Consider the following 9,581-nt stretch of genomic DNA (forward strand, 5'->3'; position numbering starts at 1 on the left):
GTGGTGTTACACAGAAATCTTCCTTCCTTTCAGACCACCATTCTCTGAGTTCCACCGTGGTGTTACACAAGAGATCTTCCTTCCCTTCAGACCACCATTCACCAAGGTCCACCGTGGTGTTACACAGAGATCTTCCTTCCTCCGTGTGCTCCTCTACCCCACTTCTACACTACTGAAGTTCAGAGAGAAGCAAACAGCACAGCCTAGGGAAGGTAGATAGGAGACACTGTGGAGAAATGTAGTGTGCTTTTGTTTCATTTTGTTGATATGTGTGTGGTGGGAGGGGGTGTTTACATGTGTTTGTGTGCACATGTGTGTGAAGGAGCTCACACACAAGTGTGTAAGCCAGAGATGTGCATCAGGCATATGCTTCTATTGCTCTTGTGTTTCCTCAGAGAGGCTCTCAGTGAACCTGGAGCTCATGGACTCCTATAGACTGCCTGGCCAGAGGCCCCCAAGGGCTGTCTGGGTTTTTAGCATGGGTGCTGGGGATCTGAACTGTACACTAAGTTATCAATCCAGCTATCTCTCCATCCTAGGGCTGTTTGTTTAATTTAATTTATCGTGTTATATGGAGGGGGACACACGCTCTGGCATGAAAGTGCAGGTCAGCAGACAACTTTTAAGCATTGGTTCTCTCATTGCTCCCTGTGGATTTCAGGCAGCAAACTCAGGTGCTTAGGTTTGGTGGCACCACCTTACCCTGCAGAGCCAGCCCCCTAGACCTGTCCCGAGTTTTAATGCGCAGGAGAGAAATCGAGGACTTTACCCACCCCTGTTCCAAGGTGGGCAGAGATGCCAAAGCCAGAAAGAAAAGATGGAAACTTCTGTGGGGAATCCGGGCAACAATTGTGAATGTTCCTGACACCCCAAAAGGCAGTCTAGACTTGGGAGCGATTGTCTCGGTTTCCACTACTCTGTGTGTGTGTCCCATTTTCTCTGCTGGGGAGGCTCTGACTTCCTTCCTAACCCTGATTCATTTGCTTAGTCCCACAGCCGCCACTGTCTCCTAGTTACGACAGCTACATATTAACAGGGCTGCAAGCCTGTCTGCAGCTTCTGCAGCTCGCCACCAACTGGAGTGTCTGCGCTCAACAATGACTTGGTTTGGTTCCACCTCTCCATCCCCCATCATGCCTCCCTCTTATTTCTCTTTGAAATCCATTCGGGTCTGCAGCCCAACTACCCTGGAGGCACCGACTCTATCCTGAAACACATTTGAGCCCATTTGCTTCTGTCAGCATCCGCTTCCAGTCCTTTCCTCCTGTCCTTGTTGATTCAACTTTCTTCTGTTTAATATGTAAATTGTTCATATGCTTGACCAGAGACTCCACGTGACGTTGCTTTGCTACAAGGTTGATTTTTGACTGATTGCTGATGATGGTTGGGGATTATGTCTAACAGGAATGAGTCAGTGAGAGAATTTCACATGAGATCCTGTAAGGTCATGTCTTTGACACCCATTCATGACAAAGTCCCACGTGCTCCAAAAGCCTGAAGCTATCCAAGGGCATGTACCCAGATGGCAGCCTTGGGAAGCCCCAGAGGAAAGACACAGCATCTGGGATGCCACTCAGCGGAAACCTGTCCCCAGGGCTTTGACCTTGGTGGAGTAGTGGCTGATGGAGGATTTTTAGAAAGAGTACCTGCAGAATCAATTGCCGAGACAAGTGCTGCTTCCCCTGGGTGGGAGAGGCTGCAGGAGGAAGGAAAAGGCCTAACCTCCCCCCGAGGTCAAGGCCACTCTGCACACACTGTGCTTCTCTGCAGCAAAGAGGGTGATGTTGTTCTAGAGAACCTGGCAACTAACTGAACAGCAGCCAGAATGCCCTCTCCCTGGAGAAGAGATAAGGACAATATGACTCATAAAATAAATCATTCCGAGAAAAGGGCTTCAGTTAGCACGCAGTATATTTGTTCCACTTTTTAATTACATTTATCAGTCATAAAATCATTCACAAACTGTTTACATCATTGGCCATAACCCGTAAACCCAGGGCCAATAGACAAGTTACTCTTGGAGTCAAAGACAAACACCTTAAATTCCCAAGAAGTTTGGGCGCAGTTCGCTCTATGAAGTCCTCTCTCCTTCTTTCCAGTCCATGGGAAGGGAGGAAAATATGTGCAGGTCCATGAATCGCCTCTGGGGAGATTTTGGTTTGTGCCACTTGGGAGGAATGGTTCCTAGGAAAGAGACTTAGCTGAGGAGCGAAGGGACCACGAAGGGACCACTGAAATAGATGCTGTTTGGTCCAGCTGATGCCCAGACTTCTCCCTAAAGCCTTCTCAAGCCATCTCACCAGACAGGGATGAGGAATGAAGTTGGGGAGTGGGTTAAATGTCTCCCTTTTGAATGCTGAAGATACTTTTCTGACCTTACGGTGTAGTCAGAGGAGAATGAACTCCATCCACACCAACTGTTCTCACCTAGACTTCATTGTATGAACTCTCCAATCCAGAAATAGACGAGAGTCACTGCGAGAGTAAATGCCTAGCTGAGCCACAGCGTGAGGCCCAGATACAGCCATTCCAGACTATTCTCCATTCCCTTTGTGTCTCTCCTTAAACAGAAGCTATAGGAAGACGCATTTGTTGATCACGTATCACACACAAGGCAAGGTGCTAGGAATGAGGTAACAAGAGGCATTAGACATGGCTGACTCGTTGTCTGTTGCTGCATAATAAACCCCCGCTGCTATACTTGCTCAGGATTCTGGTTCAGGCAGGGCTGGGTTAGCGTCTCTTCTGTGGCTCACGCTCCTGAACTCATTGACCTGGCATTTCTTCTGGGATTACTACATCCTCACACATCAGCAGATTGGTGTCAGCTGTCACCTGGCTCAGGTGATTCCTCATAGGGAGGCAATGATCTGAAAAGGCCAGCCTCAATACACAAGCACTTTTCAAGCTTCCAATAGCATGTTTGATGACATGCAATTGGTCTAAGAACATCACATGCCAGACCCAGAATCACCATGGGAAGAAGTTACTAAGGGTGTGAAGGTAGAATTTATGAAGGTCAGTTATAGCATGAATTCTAATTGGTATTAATAATAAAAACCCTGAGTCAGACATAGGGGTTAGTGCTGAAGATCAGAGAAGCAGAGCAGCCAAACACTAGAGAGTTCTTTTACCTCTACCGATGCTCAGACCAAAGGAGTGATCCTGTTCTCAGACTACATCTCCCAACTGCAACTGTATACACCAAACCTCAGACTGCACTGAGTTCCTGTCTCCTCTGGCCTTGTATTCTTCTCTCTGCCCAGCCATATCACTCCTGCCTCCACCTCCCTAGTGCTGGGATTAAAGGTGTGGGATTCCCAAGTGCTAGGATCACTGTGAATAAACAGATTCAATCTTATGCAGCCCAGGGTGGCCTTGAACTAACAGAAATCTGTCTGTCCCTTGAGTCCTGGGATAAAGGAGTTTGCCACCACTCCCTGGCCTCTAGTGGCTTAGCTCTGCACTCTGATCTTCAGGCAAACTTTATTTGTTAAAACACAAACAAAATATCACTACAGTCAATGACTGTGGTAATCTTGCAACCGTAATCTCGTGAGAAGACAAGCTATGGGCATTCAAATCAAAACCACACACAGTGCTTGTTCCTGAGTCTCCAGGACCTGGGCCTGGACCGCTCTCTGTCCTTGCCAGTCTGCTTCCCATGTCTGAGCTGCCACTTAGTTCCCAGCAGGTTTTGGTGACTCAAGGCATTCTAGAGATTTGAACTCTGAGCCTAGGACAGCTTTGCTCTTGAGCCAGCAGTCCCCGGTGTTTGTTTTATGTCCCTGACTAGCTTAAAAATATGGTAAAATAAAATATGTACCTGATAAAAGATATATAAATACTGCATATAATAAACAGCTAAAAATAAAAGTCTGGCTGCTCCATTTTATCATCTTCTCCATGGATCCCTTTTCTTCTTCTGAAGATATCTCAGGATTATCTGTTATCTGGTCTCCCAGGGTTAAATGGTCCCCATTTCCTGCTCAGGATTTCAAAGTTACAGAATTTCTTTGGGTTTGCAAAAGCCGAAGGAATGGAGTGGGCTGTCCAGCATCTGTAGTAGCCTGCGGTCTTCCCCTCAGTCCCTTCCAGCTGGCCGTGGCACTGGGATTTGTTAAGTTCAGGGCTTCCGATCAGGGGTCACCTCCTTCCCACTGGAACTGGTTCTGTGGGAGCAGGTGCCAATGCCTTTCTGTCCGCAACCAGCTTTGTGCATGAAGGAGGTCACACAGTAGGTGACCCCAGAACTGCAGCAGACAGCGAGATGGTGCATGCATGGGAACTGTCGTGGAGTCCTGGTGTCTGCTACCCAGAAACAAGTTTCCCCTTCATCTTCCAATCAAGACAGAGTTTGCCTTTCAAATAGGCCGCGTGCATCTGTTCCCATCACACAGTCCGTGCCCACCCCAAAGAGTTAAACCCTGCACTCTGCAGCAAGCAGACAGGGGACAGGTGTGTGAGACCACAGGCCCAGGTGGCACACAGCAGGAGCAGGCAGACAGACGCTGCCGTTGCCTCTGTGTAAAGACTGTCCTTAAGAGAGAGCGGGAATAAGGGCAGCATGGGTGGAGTCCGCCGAGAGGAATGAGCACCCTCACTTCAGAGCAGTGCAAGCCCTGCCACAGAGGAGCATGTGTCAAGCCTGTCGGTCTAGACAATGGCAGGGCCATCTTCTCAGGAGATCTTCATCAACCCCTTTACTTGGGAGCTCGCTTCCCGATCATCTATCCCAACAGAGCGGACTACACAGACAGAACCGCCCCCTCCTCCACAACACAAGCAGCTTTTCAGTCTGCAGTGAGGACTACAATGCTCATGAAGCCTCTCGTTTCCCCAGGCTCTCTCTAAGCCTGACTGTGGCAAGAGGAAGACCCTGCCAATGTCCTCTGAGCAGTCTGACCTGAGTAAGGCTTATTTCTGTCTGTTCCGGGGGCAGACCGACTTCCAGGTAATGCCCGAATCCACCCTTCCTAGGAAGGCCCTTGCCTTTCCCTGGAGGAAAAACAAAGAAAAAAGCTTGCGGTATTTCTGAGTCTGTCTTCCCCAACCCTCTGCCTCTATTTTATCCACAATTCTCCAGCCTCTTTTTTAATTAGTATGTCTTGTTATTAAACCAGTCCAGTCATCTCTTTTTAATCTTCCTTTTGTTTCTGGGAGAATTTCTAAACTTCCTTCCTGCCTTCCCATAGTGAAAATCTTCCCGCTGGGGTTTGTAGTTTGGCAACCTCAGCTTTCATTTTATCAAGGGTGCCTGGGTTGCTTGTCCGGCGGCCATGACCTCTTAGATCTCACTGCCACCACCAATTGTCCAGAGTCTCTGTCACAACAGAACTGTTTGCCCAGTTCCCCAGATAGACATGGTGATGGTTAGCTTTAATTGACAGCATAACCCACCCTCAAGTCACCAGGAAGAGAATCTCTGCCAAGAATTGTCCATATCATCAGGTTGGCCTCTGGAGGACAGGCATTAAATTAGTTGATATGGGAAGGCCCACCGTGAGCAGCACTGTTCTTTAGGAGGAGGCCAGGATTGGGTAAGAATGGAGCAGGAAGCTGCACGAGTGAGCAATACCTGCGTCCAGCACTCTGGGCTCTCGACTGTGTCCAGCGACTGGACTAGTGTCTTAAGTACCTGCAATTGTGACTTCTCTGCTGCCTGGGACTGTAATAAATCCCTTTATTTATTTAAAGCCAGAATAAATCCTTCCCCCACCACTTGGGTTTTTTTTAATATTTATTTATTATGCATACAATATTCTGTCTGTGTGTATGCCTGCAGGCCAGAAGAGGGCACCAGACCTCATTACAGATGGTTGTGAGCCACCATGTGGTTGCTGGGAATTGAACTCAGGACCTTTGGAAGAGCAAGCAATGCTCTTAACCTCTGAGCCATCTCTCCAGTCCCCCACCACTTGGTTTTTGAAGGTGTTTTCGTTACCCTACAACAACCATCAAAACAGAAGAAACTAGAATAGACCTTCTTGAGTTTTTCCAATTAATTTTCATTGACAGATAAGATTTGTGTATTTACTTACAACATGATGTTTTGAGGTATGTGTGAACGGCCACACTCACCTAATTAACACATGCATCGGCTCCCATAATCATCATTCCGTGGCTGAGAGCATGGGGATCTCCATTCTCTTTGTGTTTTCTGGAAGGAAAGAATATTCCTTGACCAATGGCTTCTGTCTTCTCTGGAAGTTCCAGAGAGGATAAAATGTTTTCTTTCCACAGTTGGAAGCTGAAGCCTCTTTCTCAGTGATGTGAGTCTGTTTAAATAGCTTGTAAAATATGCAGGGAAAAGAATCCCCTGAATTTTACTCTGCACGATCAAAGGCCCACCAGCTTCCATAGAGAGTAAAGTGGTAGGGACCGACGGTGGGGAAGAGGAGGGGGGTATCAGAACCTCAGGCCTTTGGGCAGGAGAGCCTGATCATGTTTACGCCAGCAAACATACTTCGTCTGAAGCAACTGTCCAAGCAAGCTCCCTTGCTCCATTTGTGGCTCTGCCCCACATGGCTCTCCACCCTAGATGCTGTAGCTGGGAACAACTGTCCCACACACATGCTGTAGGGATGGGGGAATCTCAGTGCTTTCCATAATCCTTACTTCATTGCCCCTTGATACCCCATATGCTCTGAGGCTGGGGAACTGAATATGATTTGATAGTTCTAGAAAGTCTCAGTACTAAAAGCTTGGTTTCTGCTATAATTCTGAGAGGTGGGGTCTAGTTACGTCCTAGTGGTTACGTCACTGGGAATGCTGCCACCTCAAAGCCTCAATCACCAAGAACAAGGTGGCATGAGTTCCTCTACTTCTCAACAGGCTACCCTTGCCGATCAATCACCATATGGTCATGTAGCCGAGAGGACCACGCCAGAGCCAGTTCACCCCAGTACCATGCATTAAGGAACTTCTTGTCTTCGTATACTGCCCAGCGTCAGGCATTCCATGATAATGGCAGAAAGCAGACTATTTAACATAGGACTTAAACCTCTTCCACGTGCTAGACATGGAATTTCTTCTTGACTTGGTAATGCCAGAAGGTGAACATACGAATCAGGTCTCCTCCGAGGAAGTCTGCCGCATTTGGAAGAAATAATTTGATCAGCTGCAGGTTCTTATTACTGCAGCTGTGTTCTTATTACTAAAGATACATGCTTAATTGGAGGCCACGGCACAGGGAAGAGCATTTGTTTTCTTCCTGAATCACAGAAGAGTGAGACAGAGTGCAGAAGCAGGGAAGGGGAAGTCTCAGATACTTCTCTGTTGTCAGCCAAGTTCATGACCTTCACAGCCTCAGTGTGGGTGCCTAGCTCTTCCTGGACTCTACCCACTAAATGCCAATAGCATGCCACTCCAGCGGCAGCAGCTGAAACTCTTCAGAGATCACCAAATATCCTCAAGGAACCAAATTGACCCAGTGGAACCCTTGTTCTGAAACAACTGAACCCATACAGTGTTTTGGAAGAGCCAGTTCTTGGTGGAGAATGGAGAAAGCTTGGCATTTCTGGCCAGGCTGAGTCAGCCGGAGGGACATGGAGACGAGAGATGGAAGGAACCACAGGGACAGAGCCCTGGAACTCACTGATCTGGTGAGCAGGACTTTGTAGTCCCCGGGGGAGCTGACCTGTGACTGACTGGAGACATGCTCCCCTTTCTCTTTCCTGGAGCCAAGGCCAGGCCATATACAATGTGACAGAGATTCCTCTTTATTCCTGGCACATGACAGCCTGTCTTCCTTCGTATCTAGTGGTACACATTCCCTTCAGAGTTTTTAGTGGGCATCTGGAAAGAGTTCAAAGTCACCCTGCCCAGAAGTCCTTCCAGAAAGACTGTGTCTCCTTGGCCATTGGTGGGAGACAGCAATGAACCCCTCATGCAGGAGGCAGACACAGGGTGTCTTTGAGGCTTCCCTTAGGAGAGAAGGGTCACAAGCATTTGAGGTCAGTGCTTTCCTTGCTTTGGTGTTTCAGGCTTGGGTCTAGACTGGTCAGTGCTGGACCCAGGGATCTAAGACTGTGTCTGACGTGCCTCTGCTCTCTTCCCACAAGAACACTGGGCTTGGTGTGCTTCGTGTGATGGCCAGCCCTGACCTCCTGAAATGCGTCTCACCTCACTTCCTTTCCTCTTCTTCTGCCGGATGCTGAGTCTCTGTGGATTCTCAAACTCATCCTGGTTTGAGGCATCGGCAGTCAAATCAGCACCACCTAGGTTGTAACAATGACGGTTATTCAGCAAGGGTCACGGGCCACAATGCACCACCTAGAACAACATCCCATTTGGGAGATGATGAAGTAAGGATCCAGAGAGGCTGAGCAACACACTCGTCTGTTGTCACAGAACTAGTGACCTCGGGTCTAACAGCTCATCATCACAACACTGTTGGACAGCACCAAAGCAGAGGGCGTCCACTTGAATTTTGATCTAATTTTTGCACTGTGGCAGTGGGTTTTAGAGTCTCATGTAGCCCAAGTGAGCCAGTGGCTCAGAGGTCAGGGAGACATTAAACTCCTGATCATCCCACTGAGATGACAGGCGTGTGTGCAAACATCCCATTTTCGGAGCTTCTGGAGATTCAAACTCAGGTCCTCCGGTGTGCTGGGCTGACACTCTACCCTGTGAGCTCTCACCTGCAGGAAGGGGATTCCTTCTATGGTGGTCCATTTTCAAATTTCTATCCATTAGAGAGATTTCTGAAGGTAGAATTTGAGGTCAAAGATGAAAAGCATTTTTTTTTTCAATATTCATGCCACGTTTTGCCGAAGCCCCCTTTTAGAAATCCTTGCCACTCTGGCGCCTAGTGTGTGCTCGTCCTTCAGCGGTGAAGCTGAGCATGCTCTGTGTTACCTGTTCCCTGGGCATTATCTGCTTTTACGCTCACATCTGTTACCCGTGTCTGTGCGGTCTCCTTTTCTTAATATTTTGTAAGGTCTTCTTGTAAAATAAGGACAGTGACCCTTCACTTCAGTGTTGAAATGTTTCTGTCGGCTTGTGGCTTGAGTTTCCATGTCACTGGGGTCCATAAATCCCTTCCTTTCTCTCCATTTATCTGATTGATGTGGTGCTTAGAAAGTACCCACAGTTGGGCTTTCCTCCTGATCTTAAAAAGCCTTGAGTTTTCCTTTCATGCCAGCCCATCTGTAATGCATTTCACCATTTCAGATGTGGCTATGGCTCTGACCTTGTACACATAACCATTTCCCCCATCTCTTTTTGAGTAAATCATGTTTCCTCCCTCCTTGGGTCCCATATTTAGTACCGAATGTTCCCTAGCTGTCTGGGTTAGCTTGAGGTCCAAGTCCTAAGGCTTCATCCACAGGATTTTCAGTTGCTCTCCACGCTCCCTTACTGCCCAGAGCTCCTCCCTCTCCCCATTACCCCTTTCCAAAACTTTCTTACCTGTGCAGCCTTCTGCATTTTTCCATATGAAGTCTGGTATTACGGGACCATGTTTCTTTAAGAGAAGAAAACTCCCTTGTTCTTTGGAAGGAAATTGATTGTGTTCCTTGCCTGCAGTCTCCCTCCCAAGGGAGCTTTCTGCCTGTACCCTCTGCCTGGGACTCCCTTTC

General features: G+C 48.0%; 1 long non-coding RNA gene across 1 annotated transcript; it reads right to left on the reverse strand.

Moving 5' to 3' along the window:
- Positions 1 to 4,896: 4,896 nt before the first annotated feature.
- On the reverse strand, positions 4,897 to 8,203 carry LOC113456515. The gene is made up of 3 exons (XR_003377271.1): positions 8,125 to 8,203; positions 6,082 to 6,160; positions 4,897 to 4,998 (listed from the first exon to the last, which is right to left on the reverse strand). It is a non-coding gene; the product is annotated as an uncharacterized LOC113456515 (long non-coding RNA).
- Positions 8,204 to 9,581: the final 1,378 nt, after the last annotated feature.

Source organism: Microtus ochrogaster, chromosome 8, assembly GCF_000317375.1.
Source record: "Microtus ochrogaster isolate Prairie Vole_2 chromosome 8, MicOch1.0, whole genome shotgun sequence".
Lineage (NCBI taxonomy): Eukaryota > Metazoa > Chordata > Mammalia > Rodentia > Cricetidae > Microtus > Microtus ochrogaster.